At 59.9% G+C, this 23,165-nt stretch overlaps 1 protein-coding gene and 1 long non-coding RNA gene across 2 annotated transcripts in view; both read right to left on the bottom strand.

The window, feature by feature from the left end:
• Window positions 1–23,165, bottom strand: part of IQSEC1 (IQ motif and Sec7 domain ArfGEF 1) — a 281,388-nt gene that overhangs the window by 92,660 nt on the left and 165,563 nt on the right.
• On the bottom strand, window positions 205–19,327 carry LOC116657184. The gene is made up of 3 exons (XR_004312208.1): window positions 19,317–19,327; window positions 17,578–17,582; window positions 205–313 (listed from the first exon to the last, which is right to left on the bottom strand). It is a non-coding gene; the product is annotated as an uncharacterized LOC116657184 (long non-coding RNA).

The raw sequence follows: 23,165 nt of genomic DNA, 5'->3' as shown, positions 1-23,165 counted from the left end.
CCTGTGGGACAGGTGGCCCGGTCCACCGCCTCGCCAAAGGGGATTTCCTGCAGGACAGCACAGAGCCTCACCGAATCTCTCATTCCGTGTGTCCAGAGCTGCCCCCACCCTGGGACTGTCCCTGCAGTCCCTCCTGCCCCGGGGATCTGCAGATCCTCAGGGTTCCATTCTGGACCATTTTAGGAAGAAGCTGAAGTTGCCGCGGGTGTGGGAGCTCCCCAGGGGACATGCTCAGACCACTGCTCAGCTGGGGAAATGGCCCTGGGGGAGTGACGGGGAAGACCTGCCAGGGCAGTGTCCTCCCGGCATAAAGCTGACCCCGTGGACTGACGGACGAACGGGAAGCCTCTGCCCCCTCGCCCGAGCCTCCGCGCTCGCAGTGTGTGCTCCCCGGGGAGGGGCGCAGCCGCACCAGCCGCGCTCCGGGCCCTTTGCCGCTGTGTGACCTCTGCGGGCCTCAGCTCACTCAGCTGTGAAGTGGGTGTGGGCCACAGCCCCTCTTTCTCAGGGTGTTTGTGGGGCCCCGGACGTCCCCCCTCCAGGGCATGGGGCTGGTCCAACCCCCAGGGGAGCGAACGAACTTCCCGCCTGCAGCTGAGACTGCCTTCCTGGCAGCTGCGGGGAAACACCTGGGGGACCGGGCCGGCTGCACCCTCCAGGCAGTGAGAAGAGGGCGCAGAAAACAGTTCCCGGAAGCGGCCACAACTCCGACAGGAGCCCCAGAGACCCTCCCCGGGGCTGCTGCCCCCCACAATCAGCAGCTCCCCCCAGGTCTGCCGGGCGGCCGAGCCCCCTCCCCACCCCTGGACGGGCAGTCGGTACTCACAGTGTCACCCGGAGAGGCCAGGGGTCTCCCTGGAGCCCTAGCGCCCTGCTGCCTCCGTGGCCCCTGGGGACAAGCTGCCGGGCCCTTCCCACTGCAGGGCCTGACCGCCGACTTCCTCCCTGCTCAGCCCGCATCCAGGAAACCACGCCCTGGGCACCCTGGGGACCCTGGGGCTCCTGCCAGCCCTCTGCCCAGGGGGCGCCCTTCTTCGAGGACTGGCCAGTCCGAGTGCCCCAGACCAGGCAGGCCCCAGAGGCTCCACTAGATAAATAATACAGATCCTCCCTGCTGGTCTCTCGTGACCGATCCCGTTTCGGGGACACTCGAGTTTCGTCCAGGCTGCTTTGTTCAGAGTGCCAGGCCTGGCTGGGTCTCTGGCCCGATGGGCGCTACCACTCTCACTGAGGGCCAGCCCGAAGGACAAAGGCACAGGACAGGTGGCCTGGAGGGAGGCTGCCCTACTTAGTCTGAACGCAGGCCCACACGGGACCTGGGGTGGAGGGGCGGGGTGCTCAGCCTGGTCCCTTGTGGCTGGGTGGGTCTCTGAGGCCTCCACTGCACTCAGCTCCTGTCCCCACACTAGTGGTGCCACCTGGACAGCCCTTGGGCCCCTCCCGACACTGCCTGGCCCATCCCCCACTCCTGGAGGCCCTGCCCAGGCCCCTCCTCCAGGAAGCCTCCCTCCAAGAGCGAGTGAATTGCTTCCCCTCTGAATTCCCACTGCCCACAGCTGCTAGTACCATCTCTCTTTGAGACGGGGCCACTGCCTCCTGACCAGTCTCCCTTTTCCCCCACCCCCTCAGCACCCACACCCTGCCCTCTGCACTGTCTCATTTCCTCATGGCAGCCCAAATGATTGTTTTATAACAGAAAGCACATCGCATCATTGTCCTGCTTAAAACCCTGCCCTGTCTCTCCTTCAACCTCAGTAAACTCTCAAGTCCTCAAAAGAGTCTGGTTCTGGACCCTGGGGATGGCACATTCCTGCCTCCCTGACCTTTATCCCAAATGCCCGGCCTCAGGGCCTTTGCACCTGCTGTCTTCCCTCCTGGAACCGTTCTCCCCCAGGTCTCCCCAAGCTCACTCCTTCCTGCCACTCTTGACTCAAGGCCACCCCCTCTCACACAGGCCTTTCTGTTCTTTCTCTTGTTTGTTTTTAAATGGTTTTATTGAGGTATCATTCACATTCCATAAAATTCACCCATTTAAAGTGTGCAATTCAGTAATCCCAGCATATCCAAAGTTGTGCAGACATCAACCACAATCTAAGTTTGGAACATTTTCATTGTCCCAGAAAGAAACCCTGTCCCCGTGAAGCAGTCACCGTGGGCACCACGCCCCAGCCTGGACAAGCACAGCCTGCTTCCTGTGTCTGTGGACTTGCCTCTTGCGGACAGTCACGTAAATGGGACCATACACTCTGTGGCCTTTCATGACTGGCTCATTCACGTAGCCTGGTGTTGTCAAGGTTCATACCTGTCACGGCATGGATCAGTGCGTCATTCCTTTTTACGGCTGCCTCGCATCTCACTGTACGGACAGACCCGCTCGGCAGTGGCAGGACACCGGGGAGAGGCTTTTCCGGAAGGACCACCCAGGCCACGTGGCCCTCCTGCCCGGTCCCTCTGTCACTCCGCCCAGCTTCATCCTCTTCCTCGGATCCCTGTCAGAAGACACCTTCGTCCGCCTGTTGCGCTTACTGTCCCTCTCTCGCCTGAACGCCAGCCCCATGAGGCCCGGCTGTGTGCGCACTCGCGGCCGGACCCCTGGGCCTGGTGCACAGCGGGTGCTCAGCCTTTCTCGCCACCTGCTGGGTTGCTTGTACCCACGAGATGCCCCTGCCTGGTTCTCCCACGGCAAGTGCCACCCCCACGGAGAAGGGCCTCACCGATGACCCTCACAGGGACCCTATGACTAATAACAGGCCCGTGGGCCCAGGCTCCTCCTCTCCCGGCGGAACGGGGCCCCTTCCACGGCGGGTGTGGGCGTGCACGCGCGGTGCCGGCCACTGAAGAGTCTTCAGCTCCTGCACCAAGACTCCGCGGGGCGCAGGCCACGGGGCCACGCGTGGGGGCGGGGGCAGGCAGGCCTGCAGGGCTGAGGGGAACCAGCCCTGCCTGTGAGGGGGAGCAGCCAAGAGAATCCGCGCAGCGCCCAGAGCAGGGAGGTGAGGGCGCACTCCGCCCTGCCCGGCCCAGGACCTCCCGCCAGAGCTGGACTTGGCTCTCGTGCCCAGAGAGTGGCCGGGTCCAGAGGAGGTGAGGACCGGACTGGAGACCCCATCCCCAGCCTCAGGGAGTCCTGGCCACTGCAGACAGAACAGGGGAGCAGATGGGTTAGGGGCCAGAGCACAGGGCCAGCACCCTGCGAAGTGTGTGTGTAGGGCTAGGGTGGGGGGCATCACAGGAGGAGAGGTGCCAGGCTGGGAAAGACCCTCCCTGCCCAGAGAGCCCAGGCCCGGCCAGGCTGGGAGGCGGGGGCGCTCCCAGCCCCAGGAGCTGTGCGCACAGGCCTCCCACCGAGGGACATCAGATGGCTAATTGTCCGGGAAGCTCCCTGGAAGCTCCCAGAGCCTGGCTGCCAGCTGCTCCCCAGCCCGCCTCCCCAGATGTACCACCGCAGGGAAGGGGCCTGGGGCAAGGTCTGCTCGGCCCTTCCCCCACCGCCCCACCCCCACCCAGCAGCCAAATGCCCCACTGGCCCCACTGGGCCCTCAGGGCAAAAAACGACCTTTCCTTCCCAAAATAATGCCAGATTCCGGAGAGACTTTACCACCTGACCCCAGAGGCTGAGGGTTACCAGCACCACAGAGTGACAGACAGGGCTCCTGAGGTGTGTGTTCAGAGACAGGGCTCCAGGCAGCACCCACCCCGCCCGGGCAGCCTGCGGGCAGCACCTCATTTAATCTCAGAACAGTCACTTCTCCTGCAGGAAGGGCTGAGCCGGTTCCAAACTCAGGTCGGCCTGACTGCTAAGCTGGCTCCACTGGCTTTGTCATCTGCTTCCGGACTCTGACTCCCTCTGGGGAGGGGAGGGGACGAGGATCACTGGCTGCCAAGCCAACAGAACCCATTGAGGGTCTCCCCAAGAAGCCCGCCCAGCTCGAGATGTTTAGGAACTGGCCCCCGAACGCTCATCTTACCACCTCCCATGGGCAGTTCTGACGTCCCTGTGCCCGGCTCCTTGGAGTTCTGTCCAGGAGACGGTTCCAAGCCCAAGGATCCCCTCTCATAGACCTGAGGCCCAGGTTCCAGAGACTGTGCCCCTGGCCTCCAGGCTGCAGCCGCGGAAGCCCCAGGCAGAGGGCCAGGGCCGGCCGGCAGCCTCTCCCCACACACCTCGCGCTTTTCCAGATGTGAGCGGCCTCAGCCAGGGCGACAGGCGCACACGAAGGGGAATCTGAAGACGCAAGTGGAAAACTATGCGCTGTCCGATCACAACCCTCCAATTTGTCCCTGCGGCCGCCGCCAGCCCCGCCTCGGGCCGCAGACCTGCTGACTCAGGTCTCCCCTGGCAGCGGAGGGGCCTGGGATCCCGCCGAGGGCCTGCTCTGTCTGTCAGTAGGTCTGTCGGTCTCAGGGAGTGGCCTTCGCCCTCTCGGGAGCCCCCAGCAAAATGGGGTGGGGGTCTGGAGAGCAGAGCCCGTCGCCTCGAGCCTGGAGCTCCCAGGGCCCATCCTCCCTGGATAACCACACGGCGCCCTGTACTTACGGGTGCTAAGTGAGGGTTTGGGGCAAGCCCAGCGCCAATTATGGTGTCCACGCCCACCCTGAGTGGGTCCTCTGTCACTGACGGCCAGGTAGCCACCGTGCCAGTGTGCACACCAACCCCGCACCACAGGCCTGCTCATCGCCACCACATGGCCAGCAGTGCCCACAAACACTCGGTGGGCACTGACCACGAGCTGCGCCGGCCCTCATCCCCGCCCTGTAGATGAGGAGACCGAGACGTGGAGAGGCCCGTCTGCAGGGCTCCATGAGGCTGGGATGCTCCTGCTCAGAGGGGTGAGCCCCGGCAGGAGCACGGTGGGGCCTCCCAGGCCTGGGCCCACTGCATCCTGTCAACAACCCCTGAGATTTCCAGAGCGCCCATCCCCGGAAACCACGGGTCAGAACAAGACACAGGAAAATCCTTCTGCAGTTAGTGGGAAAGGCGCCCAGGGGCTCACCCTGCCTGACCTGGCCTCCGAGGTGCCCGCCCAGGGAGGTCTGTCCCAGGGTCTACAGAGGGACAGGCGGCTGCTGACTCACTCCGGGGGTGAGCTTTCCTCTCTCTGTTCCCACAGCCAGCCTGCATCACCACCCAAGAGAAAGCCTCAGTCCTCACTGTCTGCCCTGTTTCCCTAAAGCCAGGCCCAAGGCCTGTCCCTGAAAGGCCTCTCATCCTCACCCACCCATCCATCCAGGGTCCCAAACACTCTGACCCAGCAGCAGAGACAACTGTGGCCATTATAAGATAAGATGGCCTCTTATCACAGTGAGCATGACCTCGGTAGCTGGGTTTCCCTTTTTCCCTTGGCTGCTAGGAAGCTCAGCACTTTTCATCTCGGCTGAAGGACCCCAGGACCCTGACTATCTCTGTTCCATTCTATCCCCCTCCCAGGCCATGACATCCTATACTACATTGTGCTTTTCCTGATCCTGATGTTTTATTGTTTATTTTACTGTAGGTATTTTCCTATAAGTGGTCACAAATATTTTGGGAAGGAGAGAAGGCAGGCATGCAGGCAGGAAGGAAGGAAGCAAGGGGAAGTTTGTATAGTTTACATACAGGTAATGAGGGTGGGAAGAAAGAGGGAGACTCTTCCAACCGTTTACCTTGAAGTGAAAAATATGCCCTAAGGTGTTGTCCAAATAGATGTCTTCCAAATAGATGTGGCCCCTAAGCCCCTCCCAGCTCCTCTGCAGGCTGAGGCTGAGATCCGGCCTCCCCTGACATCACTCAGGATCGGGCACGCTGTTCCTGGTCTGAACCCTTTCAACAGCTGTGGGGGCTGGGGCCAGCTCGGTGGGCGGGGGCGGGGGTGCCCCCCCAGGGGCACGTTCTGCTCTGCCTCCCGCTCCACCCACTGTGCAGGGCTCCATCCGGGCACACCTCCCCCGCTGGTGGGGGGAAGTCCAGTAGCAGCGGCAGCTAAGCTTACCCCACGCTGGCCTAGTGCCAGGCCCTGCCCTTTGTTACCTCATTTAATCCTCATGCTAATCCTGTAAGTATCTGCAGGTGGGAACCTCTGGCCAGAAACGCGAGGCCGCTTCACCCCACCAAAGCCAGGAAAATGCGGGAGGCCTGGTGCCTGAGTCCGGGCTCGGCACTCAGCAACCGTGTGGACGATGGTGTGAAACAGTCCCGCACGCACTGTGTTCTGAAGGAGCCCCACCGGTGGGTGACAGCTCAGAGAGGCTGGGGGACGGGGCCAAGGTCACTCAGCTGTGGCCAGGGCCAGTGTGCTGTGTGACAAGCGCCAGCTCCTGTGCCCACTGGCGTGTGCTAGCCACGCTGGAAGTGCCAGGCACCCTCTGGTGCACCCGGGCGGGCGTGCTCCTGGACCCTCCCCCCTCTGCCTTAGACTCTGACTTTCTCCAAGAGTGTCAGGCGGGGCCTGTCCTGCCTCCATCCCTGCTCCCCGCCAGGCCAGGCTGCCTGGACCTCACGGAGCCAGTGCAACCGGACCAGCCTGGTGCCCGCCCGCCTCCACCCGCCAGGCAACAGCCACAGAGCTGCGTCCACACACGTGTCCCCTGGTACCTGAGGGTCCTCACAGAGATGCAGTACTTCCACATAAGGCTCCACACGGCGCTGCCACCACCCTTCATGCCTGGCTAGGTGGGCAGCGGGCAGCCTAGGGTCTCCTCCGGCCAGTGGGCTGGCACTCAGGTCACTTCCTTCTCCATGGTGGGAAGAAGAAAGACAGGCCCGAGCCAAGGGAGGGGGAGGCGATGGCTCCCACAGGCCACTGCAGGTCCCCGCCACCGGCCTGGCTGTCCCCAGGCCAGCCTCTGGGCTGTGCTGGCCCTGTCCGGCAGCTCCAGACCCTCCTGGCCGAGCGGCCCTCGCGCACCAGACCCTGTGGCTTCTGCACAACCTTGCGCCTGCCTCCTGCCAGGAGACAGCAGTGGCTGTGGGCCAGGGGAGCAGTGAGTCACTCGGGGCGGGACGGTGGGGGGCGTCCACCCGGTGAGGGAAGGCGCAGCTGCCCGGAGCCCAGGGGCTGGTCCTGCGTCCAGAGGCTGGCCTGGGGCGGGAGAGGCTGAGCCGGCGAGGAGGGCGGTGGGCGGTGGGCGGGGAGGCGAGGGCGGGCCCACATCCTCCCTCATGTCCCCAGAGGCCTAAACCCAACACCCGCCGCCCGCAGCCCTGCCCACTAAAGCTCTGGCCAGGACACTGAGAGGGGCTGTCTGCCCTCGCTCCTGGAGGAAGCCTGGGGTGGACGGAAAACAGCAGACACACAATCGGGCTGCTTCCTGGGAGAACACGGCCCACGAGGCTCTCCAAAGGGTGGGAGAGATGGGGTTTCCAGCCCTGGCTGGAACCCCTCCTCGCCTGGGTGTGCCTGGCCCCTCTTCGGCCTCAATTCCCCAGACCACTTTGGCCTCGCGGAGCCCTGAGCTCTCATCCAATTCTCCCACCCACCTTATGGAGTGGATTTTATCATCAGCCCCATTTCACACATGAGGAAACCGAGGCCCCGAGGAGGTCGCTCACCCCAGCTCACGGCCCTGGGAAGTGGTGGAGGGCGACATGACCACACAGCCTGGCTCTAGGAGCCTGTGCTGGCGCAGCCTGTGCCTGCCGGCCCCGCCGTGTGGAGGCGGGTCGCAAGGGGGACTGAGGGTTGCACCCTCAAGTTGCGGGGTCTGGGCCTTTCCAGAAAGTCTCCCACTGGAGCCCCTGCCCTCGTCCCCTGCCAGCTGCTCCCAGGCCCAGCCCAGGGCAGACAGCGGGGCTTCCCAGGCGAAGCCCCAGGGACAGTGACTCACAGCTCAAGGTCAGTGTTCACAGAACCCACTTCTCCCCACCCACAGCCCCCAGGAAGTCCCCCAGAGGGCAGGGAGACCCAGATCCTGGTGCCTTGCAGCCCCGGGCATCACGCTCAGCTGTCCAGGGGTCCCCAGGGCCCCCATTTCACCCACGAGGAAACCAAGGCTCAGGGAGGGGCATCACCTGCCCGCAGAGAGTCAGGGAGGGTGGAGCTGGGCTTGACCGGGTCTCTGTCCCTGGGCCCCCTGCCCTGGCCTGTGCGGAATGGGAATTTCGTCACGGATTCCAGCCCGATTCACAGTGAGGATAGCAGCTGCACGCCTGTCTGTCCCTCAAGTCAGGAGAGAACTTTTTATCTGACAGCAAGATGGACTTCTCCAAGGGCCATGGCCTGGGGAACCCAAATTCTCTCTCCTTGTTATCAGACACCACCGCTGTGGACCCGTCTACCCCAGGAGCTCCTCCGCAGCACTCTGGGGAAGTGGCTGCCTATCCTCAGCTTGAATACCCTTGAATACCCCCAGCGATGGGAAACTCACTACTTCTCAAAGCTGCCCATTCCACTGTGGGCCTCCTTTGACCTGAGGAAACTCTCCCTTCGACAGAGGCTGCCTGTCATCTTCCATATTGCCTTCGATTCCCCGTGCCACCCGGAGCAAGGTCTCCTTTCAAGGGTTTATCTGGCCTGTCCTCCCACGAGTGGACGTTCTCTCAATGCCTTTTGTGGGTGTAGGCAGCCTCCACTTACACATCTCTACCCACTCCTGCACAACACATCTACCCACCCCCGCCCCGTCCCCCGACCATCGGCACACTCAATCATCCATTCATATCCATTCTCACCTTCCTCCCTCCGTCCCTCCCTCCGTTCCAACCACCCCTCCATTTATCCCCTCCCCGACTGTCCATCCATCCGTCTATTTCCCTTCTTCCACCCACCTGCTCGCTCACTCCCCTTTGTCCCCACAGGGTCAAGAGCTCTAACAGGGGTTGAAGGAACCTCTTTCTCTTCTGGTGCCCCTTCCTGAGACCCTCCCAGTCTCCCTGTCAACCCCTTGCTTCTCACTTAGTCCCCAGGTTTCTACCCATGACCTGCCACCTCCCTGGCAAACTGGAACCTTCCTTACCTCTGCCCCATGCCCTCACGTTGCCCTCTAGGCTCTGCTGTCCCATGTCTCCTGGCTCCTGCAGCCCCAGGCTCTGGGGCAGACTCCGCACCAGGGACACTCACCACCCCGCTGGGAGGAGTCATCGTCCCACACACCTTCCATGCTGGCTCTGTGCCAGACACCAGGCACGGCAGGCACTCGGCAGAGAGGGACAAGTGGCACTCCTGGCACTGGAGGTTATCTCAGAGAGTGTTATTTTCAGGACCAGAGGCTCAAGACCCTTGTGGGGGCCCCTTCCAAGTCCCTCTCATCCTGGAGGATACTCCTGGCCCGTCACCAAAACCCTGGAGGGCCTGGACCCCCCTTCTTCACTCCTCCTCTTGGCTGCATCCACCTGGTCCATTGCCTTTCCAACAGCATCGAGTTAGGGTTTCCCTCCCCCTACTTTACAGACGGGGAAACTGAGGCACGAGGATGGGTGCCGCTTTCTCAGCTCCCAGGGTGTCGCCGGCTTCCTTGGCCGGATGGGCTGGGGAGACTGTCCGAGGGTTTAGGAAACCCCTGGAGTGAGTCCGCGGGCAAAGAGGCGCTCACTCAGCGGCCCCACCACTCAGCAGGGCCAACCCACGAGCCACCTCCCACACTCTCCATCACGACCACCTTCTGCATCCCTGGCAGCCCCCACCCCACGGCCATCACTCTGGTCCAGCCTCGCACCTGAGCTGCACACGGCCCCGCCCTCACTCCCCACCAGCCCAGGGGCTGATGGGACGGCAGCGGAAGCTGTCACATAGCAGTGCCTGGCGGGGTGGCCCAGGGGTGTGCTGGGGCTGCCCCGCCGTCTCAACCCTGCTCCCATTAGGTCCTCTCTCAGCCTCCCAACAGCCCTGAGGGGTGGGTATCATTATCCCCATTTTACAGATGAGGAAACTGAGGCTCTGAGAGCTCTCAGGCTTCCTGAATGCTGACGATCTTCATCAGTGACAGTGGCTTGTCCTTGAGAACGGGGACAGACTCCTGATTCATCTGACTCCTTTGTCCCTACGTGTGTCATCTCTCTGAGCCTCAGTGTTCTCCCCTCCAAAATGAAAACAAATGTCCCTCCCCTCCTGGCTGGGGCGAGGAGTGGGATACGGGCCGTCTTCTGAAGGACAGTGTGAGCTCACGTCAGCATCATTTCAAAAGCCCCCGGCACCACTGGGCATGTGTGAGGGGCCCAGTGACCACTGTCCCTCCTCCCTCCGTAGTAGGACACAGGGCCACAGCAGGAAGTGGTGGCGGTGGGAAGCGGGTCGGCGTGGAAATGTTGACACCCTCCTCTGTTCCCTCTCCCGGGCCTCTGCGGAGAGCTGGCCGGCCCTCCACCCTCAGCCCAGTGACTCACACGGCCCCCTGGGGGTGAGGTCACTGCCGCCCAGGCGGAGGAATGGACACATTTGTTCCTGGGAGATGCTGACCGCAGTGAACTTGGCCCGCGGGGGCTCGCACTCACTGGAGGGAGGCAGCAGCCTCACTAGGGAGGGTGATGGGTGAGGACCCCAGTCGGGGGGTGTGGCCCTCCCCTGGGGGCCAAGTGAGGTCGACGAGCTTCAGTCCAGCCTCCAGGCCCAGCCAGGTTTGTCAACTTGTCTGGTGAGGAGTGCCCACGATCTCAGGGCTCCAAACACGCCCGACTCCCTCCTCGGACTTCAGGGGCTGTCCCCGTCTGCCCGTCTCATCCAGGAACTAGGAGTCCCCCACCCGTCCCTGGCGGTGAGCTGGCGGCGAGGGCGTCTTTGAGACCAGACATTGGCCCTCTCCCTGCTGGCTGGGTCTCTGTGTGGCCCCTCCAGTGGGCACCCTTTGGCCGGTCTCCCCTGGTCTCCCATAGGGCTGCGCCAACATCCAGCACCCTCCCTCCTCCTGACCTCGGTCAGGTGGGCAAGGCCCTTTCCGCCTGCCACCTGCACTGAGCTTCCTGAAAGTGGCCCCCCCTCCAGCCACCTGCCTCCGCAGGGCTTCCTGGGCCTCCAGGGGGCCCACGCCTGGGCTGGCTGTCCCTCCCACGCCTGCAGAACGATTCTTCACTCTCTGGGCCATGGACCGCATCACCAGGTCCCTGTCACCCGGTGGGTGTGGCCAGCGGGAGGCCCTGGCAGGTGGAGGAGGAGGGGGTCGGGTGCTTGCTGCCCCTCCTGTGCCCGCTGCAGACACGGTGCCTGGTGGGCTGCCTCTGCACACAGCTCTTTCTGGGTTCTTGTAACTGGGTCCTGTCCCCACCCTGCCGGGGCTGGTCAGGCCCTCCCCCACTGCCAGCCCAGGTGCTGCACCCTCTCCTGTAAGCTCCCTGAACCCCATGCCCCGCGCCCTGCCCCCGCACACAGCCCCATCGCGGCCGGCGCGACACTCTGACTCCTTTGACCCCGCCGTTCCTGCCAGGACCTGATACACTACCCTTCAAGGGGCAACTCAAAGGCCACCGCCTCCAGGAAGCCAACTACTTATTTGTTTGTTCCTTCATCCATTCAGGAACAAACACCCTCTGAGCACAGTATGAAAAAGATGGTGGGGCCCAGTGGGGCGAACACTCCAGCTGGAAGGAATGACCAGCACCAAGTAAGCAAATAAACCAAGACGCCCCCGGCAGTGATCTGTGCCCCGAGGAAGAGGAACAAAGCACAGCTTCCTTTGCTGAGAGCCTTCCCTGGTCCCCCTTCCCTGCCCCCGAACTCCCGTTCCCTGAGCCTGGGCTGTGGCCCTCATCCTGTGGCACCCGAGTCCGTGCCCCCCGCCTCTCTGCTCTGCGGGCCCGTGGGAGGTGCAGGAGGACGTCCGTGTGGCTCTGCTCTCCGCGCACGTTATCCGAGCCAGCCCTGCGGCGACCTGCGCCACAGCCGTCCTTACGGTCTCCCTTCTCCACACACTCACGTACGCCGCGGGTCAGACCCCTCGCCCGGGGTGCCACCCAGTCCCCGCGCTGCCAGCCTGACTCCAAAGTCGAACTCTCCCTGCTTCAGGCTGAAAGCAAAGTGTGTCACTGGCATTTGTGTCTGCGGACGCTGGCCTCTTCCAGGAGGGCCCAGAGCAGGGCCCAGCACCAGGCAGGCGCTCCACCAGTCAAAACCCATGGCCGTCCTGCTTCTTAAGCAGCATGTACCTTGTAAGGAGGGGGCACTGGGTGTCCCTATCTTCCAGATGGGAAATCAGGAGCTGAAGGCTAAGAGCGCTGGGTCACAAGGGACCCCCGTGGGCTCTCAGCCCCCAAGCGCAGCTTAACCTGAGTTCTGCCATCTTATCTCAAGCCTAGGAGGCCGCTGAGGGCTCAGGGGGCAGGTGGGGTGCAGAAGCCAGAAAAGAGCTTCGCCAAGTCCGCGGCTGGGGCACGAGGGCCAGTGTCCAAGCCCCCGGCAGGGCGTGCAGGGAGGAGGCTGTGGAGGCAGGGGCAGGGCCAGGACCAGGCAGCAGCGGCTAAGTGGTGGCCTGGGAGGGGGCACAAGTGATTAGACTCTGTGAGCATCTGCCAAGCAGGGCCAGCAGGGGCGGCTGACAGTGGGGAGCCAGCAGGGGGTGGGGAGGGGGATACAGTGATGCCTGCATTTCTCACCCAAACAACTGGGCGGACGGAGGTCCCACTGACGGCGACGGGGACCTGGGGATGGCAGGGGGGAGCAGGGATGGGGGTGATCAGGGGCGGCAGAGCGGGGAGGCCCATGACTGGTCTAAAGGGAAAATTGTCTCTCTGTAGCAATGAGGGCTCTAGTTTTTCAGAAGTCAGAAAGCCAGCCTTTTTCCTAAAGGCTCTTGGGTTATAGATGTTTGCAGTAATTCAAATTTAAAATCCCATGTGGGCTAATCCCATGCACACCAAATAAAGTACATCTGTGGGTGTCTGGCCCACAGGCCACCTCTTATACCCTTTGTTCCTTCTCACCCAAGATTCACTGAGCTGCCACTGCCTCCGGGAAGCCGCCCATGATTGGTCCAGCTCCAGAGATGCCTGTGCCTCCTCACAGCACTGGGAATGCCAGACTGGCAGTGACTTGATGGTGGACGTGGGTTTGTCTATGAGTTTCTCAGCCCCCAGCGAATAGTCTGGCTAAGAGGAGGCCTTGGTGACTGAACATCTGCCGAACAAATGAACAGCGCTCTCACCTGATCCTCCCGCCATTCACTTTGCAAATGAGGAACTGAGGCCCAGGGAAGGGAGGTGACCTGCCCAGGGTGGGGTCTGGGTCCAGGGCCTGCTTACTGGCCAGCCTGCTAGTCAGCTTCCTCCGAGGCCAGGAGAGCAGGAAGTATGGTGACAGCTGCATAATGTTACCTAGCTTTGCCGCCTGAGGGAAACACGGGATCCTGGGTGGCTCCCGAGGGTCTGGGGGGGGCCACCCCAGGGCTCTGGTGGCCGCCAACTGGCGTCAGGGCAGAGGCAGCCCCTAAGACTGGACACTGCTGCAGGTGGCCTGGCTGTGGCCAGAGGGAGCCCCAGAGGGCAGGGTCTGACATCTGCTGTCAGTTAAAACGACTGCCAGCCCTCCCAGGCTCTCTCTTCTGAGAGTTCGGACCCAGTTCCCTCTGCGCCCCAGGACGGCAGTCAGTGCCAGGGACCTTCAGGGTTTGTGCCCAGACCTGCCACGGAGAGAAATCAGACGGCAGAGGTGAGAGAGGTTCAGCCCGGTTCCCAGGGCTGGACAGAGAAGGAGTCTCAGAGGCGTGCGGTGACTTACCTAAGGTCACACAGCCAGGGAACAGATCTGGGACCTGCACGGGGCCCCACGCCAAGACCTGTACCTTTCCAGGGTGCTGCCCTGCCTGGCTGGGGTCTTTGCAATCCACCCCCACACCCTCCCCTCCTTCAGCGTCCTCTTCTGCAAAACGAAATGTTCTGTGAGCAGCAGAATGTTCAAATGTTCTGCGTGCAGCAACCCCTACAACCTCCAGGGAGACACATCTCATCATCGTCCGATACTAACAACACCCAGTGGTCACTGGTGCTTCCTGGCGCCAGTGCCCCCGGTGTGATGAACTCATGGCTCCTTAGGCCCATCCTAGAGGCTGGTTCTAGTGTTTCGTCTGCAGGGCGAGGAAACCGAGGCACAGACAGGTTCACGGACACGCCGAGGGTTACACAAATGGGAAATGGGAGAGCCAGGAGTTGAAGCAATTTCTGCTCCCAAACACACACCTTAACCACTCTGCACCACGACTGCCCCAGCCTGGCATGGAAGTCCTTCTCCAGGTCTAACCTCAATCCCCTTTGCTGCAGGCTGTGCCCTTCCCCAGCTCCTTCTTGGGCAAAGGAGAAAAGCTCTCCCTTTGATCCCCATCTTGTGCTGAAAGGGCTAAACTCTTTGACCCCTGGCTCTCAGCTCCCCAGGTCCTGGCACGCAGGCCAAGTTACCCAGACGGGAAGCCTCCCCGATGGGTGTGGGTGCGCGGGCGCACAGAGGACAGGACGACTGCCCCGTCCTGGGCTGGTACCTGCTTCCACCTGCCCCCTCTCTTTTTCATCCACTGCCTCCAGGCTGTTTCCCAACACCCAGACCTGTCCCAGGGCAGTGCCCCACCTGAACCTTCCCCATGGCTTGCCTCCACGGACAGACAATTCCCAAGACCCTCCCTGTGGACATTCTAGCATTTAATTTGATACTATTTAGTGTTTCCTTTAAAAGCAACTGGTTTAAAAATTGGACTAGTATAATCAAGCTTCCTGACCTAACTCCCTGTTAGGAGCTGCAGGAGACAGAGGAAAAGGAAAAAGGACACCTTGGGGAGAAACTCAGCCAAATTCTGAACGTGGGATGTGCTGAAGGCACACAGCCCAGCTTCTTCAACAAAGAACTGCGCAGACGACACAGGCGGGGCGCTTCCAGAGAAAAGGAGACATAAGAGGTGCACGCAGTGCGTGGATCTCGTTAGGCTCCCGATTTGAGCAAATCGATTGTAAAAAGACATTTCTTGGAGACCATCTGGGACAAAGCTGAATGTGACAAACAGCGCGTTGCGGGCGGCAGGGACCTGACACTCTGGCAAAGCCACGATGTCCGGTTCTGGCTTGTGGTTCATGGCGGGGCTCCGAGCAGCATTCTCCCTGCGTCCGACTGAGTTTCAATTTGTAACCATAACGAGTTAAAAAACAATGCACAAAATACCAGGTTAACTGGTTTCTCCCCCGAATATGTTTATTTCAAAAGGAAATTTGATATTGCTCCCTGAAATGGAAAACTAGTGTCACTCACTGTGAGGAGAAGGTTACCAAGAAAACAAGACAGCGCTATCCGATGTCGGGAGGGTACCGCTTCCTGCCAAGGATGCCGGCGTGAACCCGCCCGCTCGCCTCTGTTCCGGGAAGCCCAGGGAGGGGGTGAGCACACGCTCGTCAGGGGCCACCTGCCCAGGAGCACGGGGCTGCGGGTAAGGCCCACGAGGTACATCTTCTCCGTCAGGGAGTGGAGCTGGTGGGGGGGCAGGCCCACCCCGGCAGCGGTCTCTGCAGCAGAGAGGGGTGCGGTGGGGACTCAGCCTTGGCGGCAGCCTGCGCCTCCCTGCATCACGTGATCCACCTGCTTCAGAGCTGGGGTACAGACGAAGAGACCAAGGTCCAGGTGGCGCAGGCACTGCCCAGGGTCCCATGGCAAGTCTGGGCGAGGGGAACCTGGGAACAACAAGACTCCAGGTTTTCTGGCCTTCAGCCCAACGATCACGGAACCTCTCCCTTGTTCACAGATGATTATTGAGCACCTACTGTGTGCCAGGCACAGGGGACGAGGAGCAGGGGCGAACAAGACAAAGTCCCACAGAGCTGACACTGGAGGCAGGGGACGGAGGACAAACGCTAAGCAAACGAATGAGGTAACTTCTGATGTTGGTAAGGATGATAAGAAAACAAAGCTGGGTTCAAAAAGAATATGAAAAAGAATATATATATATATATATATATATATACACATATATAACTGAATCATGCTGTACACCAGGAACTAACACAACATTGTAAATCAACTATACTACAATAAAAGAAAAAATAGAACAAACAAACAAGGAAACAAAGCTGGAGGACGTGAAAGAAGGGGTGGGGAGATCGGGGGGTGCAGGATGAGGTGATCAGGGAGGGCTTCTCTGAGGAGGTGCATACCTGGGCTGAGACTCGAAGCACTGAGGCGGGAGCCAGGGGGAGAGACCTAGGGGCAGGCGGCGCCAGGAGAAATGAGGGCCTAAGCACAGGCCTCAGCAAGTTCTGGCTCTTTTTTTTTTTTCTTCAAACTTTAGATTTTGAGTTAACTTCAGACTTACAAAAAAGTTGCAAGAAAAGTAGGAAGAATTCTGTGCACTGTTCATCAGGGTCCTGTGTTGTGCCCCATTCGCTTTATCATACGCCTTCTCTCTATCCATGGGCGTGCGCACACACACGCACACACACACACGCACACCTGTCATCGGTGCCCACCTCAAGTCCTTGCTACTTCAGTGTCTTCCCGGAAAACAGAAGACCTTCTCTGACATAATCGCAGCACAGGTTTCAGAGTTGGGACGTGCACACCGGTTCAACACTACTATCTAATCCTCAGATCTCATCCAGCGGTGCCATCCGACCGACGACGTCCTCTACGGAGAAACAGTCCCTGACCGTAAGCCTCCTTTGCAAACAAGCAGAGGGAAATGTGTTCTCAGGACGGCCTTCAAGGACAGCACTGCCCGGCCCTCTGGGAGTGGACGATGCAGCCGCGGATCGGCCAGCTCCGGGCCAGGGTGCTGAAGGCTAAAGCAGATGGGAAATGCGCCCGTCCACACACCTTCCACAACAGCCTCTGTTTTTTTTTTTTTTAACGGAGGCACCGGGGACTGATCCCGGGACCTCATGCATGCTAAGCACGTGCTCTGCCACTGAGCTGTACCCTCCTTCTGGCCTCTGTATTTTTGACCCAAGGGAAAAAGTTAACAAAGTTTGAAAATTTAAAAAATGCCTATAAAAACAGCTCCACACCACCTGCCTGTTCACACATTACCCTCGGCCCTGCAGGGGGTTGTGGCTCCTTGGAAGTGACCTTTCCGGTCACACAGTAACACAGGGTTGGGAGACCCACAGCAGCAGCCTGCCTGCACGTCCTGTTTTGACATTTGTCTGCTTCATCGCTGAGAGTTTTTGGCGTCCGTTTAAATTCCGCCCCCAAGGCGGATGCCTCCCTTGCCTCCCATCCAGCCCTGACCACCACACACCGGACATGTGGGCTCTGCTGGGTGAGCAGAGCGTGTGCACGTACACTGTGCTCTACACAGATCCCTGATAAGCCTGAGGGTGGGTCCTTGTACCCATTTCACAGATGAAGCAAGCGAGGTCCCGGAGCACTTTTCTCTGGCTGCTGTAACAGACCACGGGCCGGGCGGGCAGCTTAAACAACGGAAATTCACTGTCTCGCAGCCGGAGGCCAAAGCCTGAGATCAGTGTGTCCACCGGGCTGGCTTCTTCGGAGGCCTCCCTCCTTGGCTTGCAGACGGCCTCCTTCTCCCCGTTTCCTGACGTGGCATGTGACTCAGGGTTCTCGAGGGAAGGAGGACCATTAGGGCGTGCGTGTGTGTGTGTGGATACACACACTCTATTTGATTATACACACACCTATTTAAAAACAAATACATACATTTACTTATTATAAAGTCTGGCTCACGTCACCACAGAGGCTGGCAAGTCACAAGATCTGCAGCTGGCGAGCTGGCGGCCTTGAATTCTAGCCCTTCCAGGAAAGCTTCTAATCCCCACGCCTGGAGCCTTGAGACCCAGAACGGCCGGCATTTCAATCTGAGTCCAGACACGGGGAAAAGACCTGGTATCCCAACCGGAGGGCAGTCAGGCAGGTGTAGTTCCGGCTTAATGTTTTTGCTATTCAGGCTCTCAGCTGATTGGACGAGGCCCACGCACACCGGGGAGGGTCGGCCTGCTTTACTCAAAGTCCACCAATTTAAATGCGAGTCTCATCCAAAAACGCTCTCACAGAAACCTGCAGAATACCGTTTAGCCAAATAGCTGGGTGCCCCAAGGCCCGTCGATGAGATGCATGACATCAACCACTAGACGTGGTCGTACCTCTGTGGATGTGTCCTGATCTCCACTTCTTACACCTACTGGATTAGGGACACCCTCGTGACCTCCGTGCACCTTAACCACCTCTTTGAAGGCCCCCTCTCCAACTGCAGTCGCATTCTGAGGCACTGGGGGTTAGGGCTTCGACATACGAATTCTGGGAGACACAACTCGCCCCCAGCAGGCCCTGAAGGACAAGAGAATCAGCTCAGAAGCCCCGGGCCTGGCTCTTCCCTCCTCTCAGTTGCCTGGGCACCTGAGACCCCAGGCAGGCTGCCCACCCACCCGAGGGCCGCCGGCACACGGCTGCGGTGCAGACGGCCGCTCAGCATGGGTTACTCTCACGCGCTAAGTCTCCCGCTGCCGAAGGCAGGACGCGTTTGTCAGGGAGAGCCCATGGGGCCTTGTCCTGGCAGCAGCATTCCCCTGAGTAAAATCTCCATGGCCGTCCCACCCATCCCCTCCCCCCAGCCATCAGCGGGCTCTGGCTGTGACACAGGAAGCCGCCGTCAGCAGAGGGGACGAAGCCCTTCCACGCCTGTGCTGCCTGCTTTAAGCGCCCGCTGGGTGCCCCTGGCAAGGACATGCTGGTGCCCTACTCGGGGACACTTCTCTCCAACCCGGGGTGGAGTCTGGCTCGGGCTGCTGGATTCCTAAACCTTCACTGGCTTCCCCGCGGAAGACATGCTTCTCAAGTCCCCCGACCACGTGGTCGAACGGAGCCCTCAGTGTGTCTCACCCGCGCCTCACCTGGTCCAGCAGAAGCGCCCGAGCAGGGAAAGCTTGCAGGAAACGAGGGGCGTCTGGCACGGCCCAGCACACAGACGCCTTCCTAACCGCCCTCCCCGGTGGCCTGCGGCCTGGCCTCCCCCACCCAGGGTGCGGAGCTGCTGACCGCCGGAACGCGCAGGAGCGGGCCAGGAGACTTCCTTGTCTCTGCTGGCCTCACGGGACTTCTGAGGCTCACCACCAGACTACACCGGACCCAAGGCTCACACACCACCGTCCTCGCATCTTCTCCGTGCCTCTTCCGCCAGGAGCACTGCCTCCCCTGTGTTGGTGGGAAATCCCTCTTCATCCCCCAAGACCGTCTCTGCTCTACAAGAACGCTTTCTGACTTTCCCAGTTGAAATGATCGCTCCGTCTCCTGAATAACACCTACACTTTCTTCCAACTCACTTCATTGACAAAAAGAAGACCCAACTATTTATCAAGTTCCAAGTGTGTCCCGGGCACCCTGGTGCCAGGTAGCTTCTCTTCCCAAGCCTGCTGCAGTTTGCAAAGCCCAGTAGAGTCAAAGGCACTCAGCTGCCACCGTGGTACCAACCCTACGAACTCCACACACAGGTACCGGAAGAGGACGCAGCAACACGCCCTGCAGCCCGCCTGGAGTGTCAAAAATGGGCAACCACCTAAATACATATTAACAGAGAAACAGGTGTTTGTACTGTGGAATACTATACACAAGTGAAAACAGACCCAGCAACACAGACAACCCTCACCAGTAAAATGTGAACTGCAAAAAACCAAGTTGCATCTTTTTTCTGGGGTGGCAGGGCACCAAATTACTTTATTCTGAAGGAATAGTACTAAGGAAATCTCAAAGAGATCTCTGCACACCCAAGGTTGCAGCAGCCTCACTTACAATAGCCAGAAGGTGGAAGCAACCCATGTGTCCATCAGTGGATGAACAGATAAAAACGTGGTCTAGACCCACCACGGAGTATTAGGCAGCCTTAAAAAAGAAAGGAAATTCTGACACCTGCTACGACATGGCTGAACCTTGAGGACATGATGCTGAGTGAAATGAGCCGGTCACAAAGGACAAACCCCGAAGACTCCCCTTATGAGAGGTCCAATTCATAGGGACAGAAAGCAGGGTGGTGGGGGAGCAGAACCGGGGAGTCAGTGGCTAACGGGGGCAGAGTTTCAGTTTGGGAAGATGACGAAGTCCTGGAATGGACAGGGGTGGCGGGTGGCACAGCGCCTGAACGTGCTGAATGTCCCTGAACCGCACACTCAAAAATGGTTAAGACGGTCAGTTTCAAGTTACGTGTATTTTACCACAGTTAAAACTTTTGAAAAAGCAAGCAGCAAATTACGACATCACTTATGTAAAGTTCCCAAACGCACAGAATGGTCTTTTGTGTCAGCAAAGTGATAAAAACGTGTGTGGGACATAAACACCCCAAACAGGGGCCCTGCTGAGGTTTGGCGCTGGGACTGGTGTGGAATGGGACTTGACAGCCGTCTCCTACGTTCTAACAGTTCCTTTCTGAAGCCAGGCTACAGATGGGTAGACCACTGTCCCCAGTTTCTTTGCACCCTGGGGCCGGAGGACAGGGTTTTGTGCCTCCCACGGTGGCCTCTGGGCCCAAGCTTGAGGCTCTGCAGGGTGGCCATCGCCCCAGGCAGCAGGCAGAGATGCCCAGAACGTTCCTGTGCATTTTCCAGTTGAAATCAGCAGCTCTGCTCCTCCCGCAGCCCCAGCCTCTGGCAGGATGCCAGGATTATTTTGCATGAATTTAAGATTACTAATGAAGAATAATTAACAGCTTCGAGGGAGCCTCTCACACCCTGTGTTTAGAAGTGGTTAATTATGCATTGTCTGCAAAACACCCTTTTCATACTCGCAAGTTTTGGGTCGCTGTTTTAAACAAGGCGGACTTAGGGCATCAGGAAAAAAGCCCACTGGTCCGTCTGGGAAGCTCCTGGTGTGGGCGGTGCTGGGGCCGCGGCGACCGCCTTTTCCTAAGCCCCGGACGTGAGCCACCCTGAGTGCTTCCCCGGCACTGACCCCGCAACGCCCCCAGGAGCCGCTCCCCTAGCACGTTCCGAAGCCCCGCCGGACGAGGTCTAGCCGTACAGATGGAATTTCTCGCTCACTGACTGACATGCCACCGTTATTTCTGGACACTAATCAATGGAAAGAGGAGCGACCCCAGCCCCAAGCATCTTATCTGCCAGGGCGCAGTCGGACCTCCTCAGCCGGCAGCGTGCGGCCTGGCGAGGTCCCAGGGCCCCACTGCCAGGCCGGGCCACCCTGGGCCAGCTACTGCTCCTCCCCGAGTCTCCATCTTCTCATCTGGGAAATGGGACAGTTGCATCCTCCACGTCCTGTAGCCGATGCTCGGTGAGCCTCTGCACCACCAGTCCCACCCCCACCTTCCTTCCTAGCCTCACTGCCTGACAGGTACCCCACACTTCCGCCTCAGCTTTGACCATTTCTGAACTGCGTCAGGCTCGGTCCTACCTCTACATGTTTGTACATGCTGTGCTCTCTGCCAACAGTGCCCTTCCCTATGTGGAAAAATTCTGCTCCTACATTCAGGCCTAGCTCAGACTTGACACCTCCTGCAGGAAGCCTTCCTTGATTTCTCCGAGGCCAGATGGCCTCCTTCGGGCTGATGGTATCTTTGTGCCGCCTCTACTTATCCCCCACCCTTAACGCTCAAGGCTTGTGAGTGGGTCTCTTTCCCTTAGAAGGCTGGGAGCTCCTTGAGGACAGTGTCCCATTTGTCCTTGGGCTACACTCGGGGCTTGAGAAAAGGGCACCTACTCTGAATAAGAACTTCTCATGCTGGGCGGGGCCAAGGGCACTCTCACTGGTTGCCCCTGGAGTTCGAGGCAGGTCCTCCCTAAGGACCATGTGACTCCCAGAGGTGACTCTCAACTTGCTACTCCCTCCCTCAGACCCTTCCCGGCCCACCATCCTCTGCTGTGCGCAGCAGGAAGTCCAGCCCCTGGTCCTGGTCTCCGATACCCTGACCCCCTCCCAGCTCCAGGGCCTCTCACCACCACCTGAAGACACCTGGCCTTTGAAAGCCTCTGGGTTTTCCCACGTGCATCTCCCTCTGCCTGGAACACTCACCCTCCCCTTCTCGGTCCAGCCAACTCCTCCAGACACCTCACTGCCCACTCAGCTGTCACTTCCTCCATGAAGCCCCACGTCCAGACCCACTAGTGCCTCCATCAGCACTCTGACCACAACTCCTGCCTTGTCTGCCTGACCCCTGCTGCGTGGGGCCACCCAGCTTTTGTCCCTTCTGCCCTCGCATACTGCCTCACCCGAGCTGTGGAACAGGAGAGAGAGTGTCCGGCTTGGAACAAGAGAGACCTGGGTCCAAATCCTGTGGCCACACTTACTTGGCCGCCTGCCCTTGGGTCTTAACTGCTCAAAGTGGGGCCTCAGTGCCCCTTTTGCAGTAGGGGTGAGGGACTGACCAGAGAGTAAAGGGCACCCTCGGTGGACGCCTAATAACTAGCAGCCAGACTATTCCAGGCGCCCCGGGCCCATAAGAACAAACTCCCCGGGTGGCGGGAAAGGCTGGTCCCCCGCACGCGCGTAGGGTGTGCCGGGCAGGGCTGGTGCTCATCGGATGCTGGGCGGGCCCTCTCCCTGGCACCCACCCAGGAGCAGGGACTTCCTTTTGGAGGCTGCTTGTGAGACCTCCAGACCCCGCCCCCATGAGAAAGCCCTCTGGAAGAGAAAGAAAAGCTCTCACACTCCCCCAGAACCGCTCGCATGCTAATAGCCGCAGACACAGACTTCGCCGAGTGCGGAATCAAACTAGTGTCCCTCGAGTAGCTGGGGTGCTGCCACCCTCCCCCAAGGTCTTTAATTACACGCCACTGAAGGTGACCACAGCGGTGGATCCAGGGTGCCCCTCCCGCTGGCCTGGCACTGGTGGTTCTCAGCCAGGGCGTGTGTGTGGACAGAACACACCCGCGGAAGAGACTGTCAGGTTTCCTGACATGGGGGTCATGTCCACAGCCCGCATCATTTCAGGGAGCAGTCCCCAAATGCCCCTACATCATCATCAGGTCCAAATCCCTAAGGATCCAGCTCAGAGAGGGAAAGTGACCTGCCTGAAGTCACACAGCAGGGGGAGGGACTTGAAGCTCTGGTCTCTTGACTTCCAGGCCAGGGATTCTCCCCATTCTGCACCCCACCCCGAAATAAGTTTCAGATCCCTGCTTGGGATGGAGGCAGTCAAGCCCATTAGTCACATGAGCTGCCGGTGAGGTTAGAGGGAGTGGACGATGGCAGGGCCAGGCCGGGGTGGGGGCTGCCCTCCTGTGGGGTCCGACTGCTCAGAGCAAGTCCACTCCAGGGCCGATCCCAGCAGCAAGGAACAATGAAACTCAGCGCCTGGCCACAGGGCTGTCTCGGGTGACCACTTCTCCATAGAAATCCTAC

Source organism: Camelus ferus, chromosome 17 (assembly GCF_009834535.1).
Source record: "Camelus ferus isolate YT-003-E chromosome 17, BCGSAC_Cfer_1.0, whole genome shotgun sequence".
NCBI lineage: Eukaryota > Metazoa > Chordata > Mammalia > Artiodactyla > Camelidae > Camelus > Camelus ferus.
The sequence above is the reverse complement of the archived record's forward strand: the minus strand, read 5'-3'. Positions and strand labels throughout refer to the sequence as shown.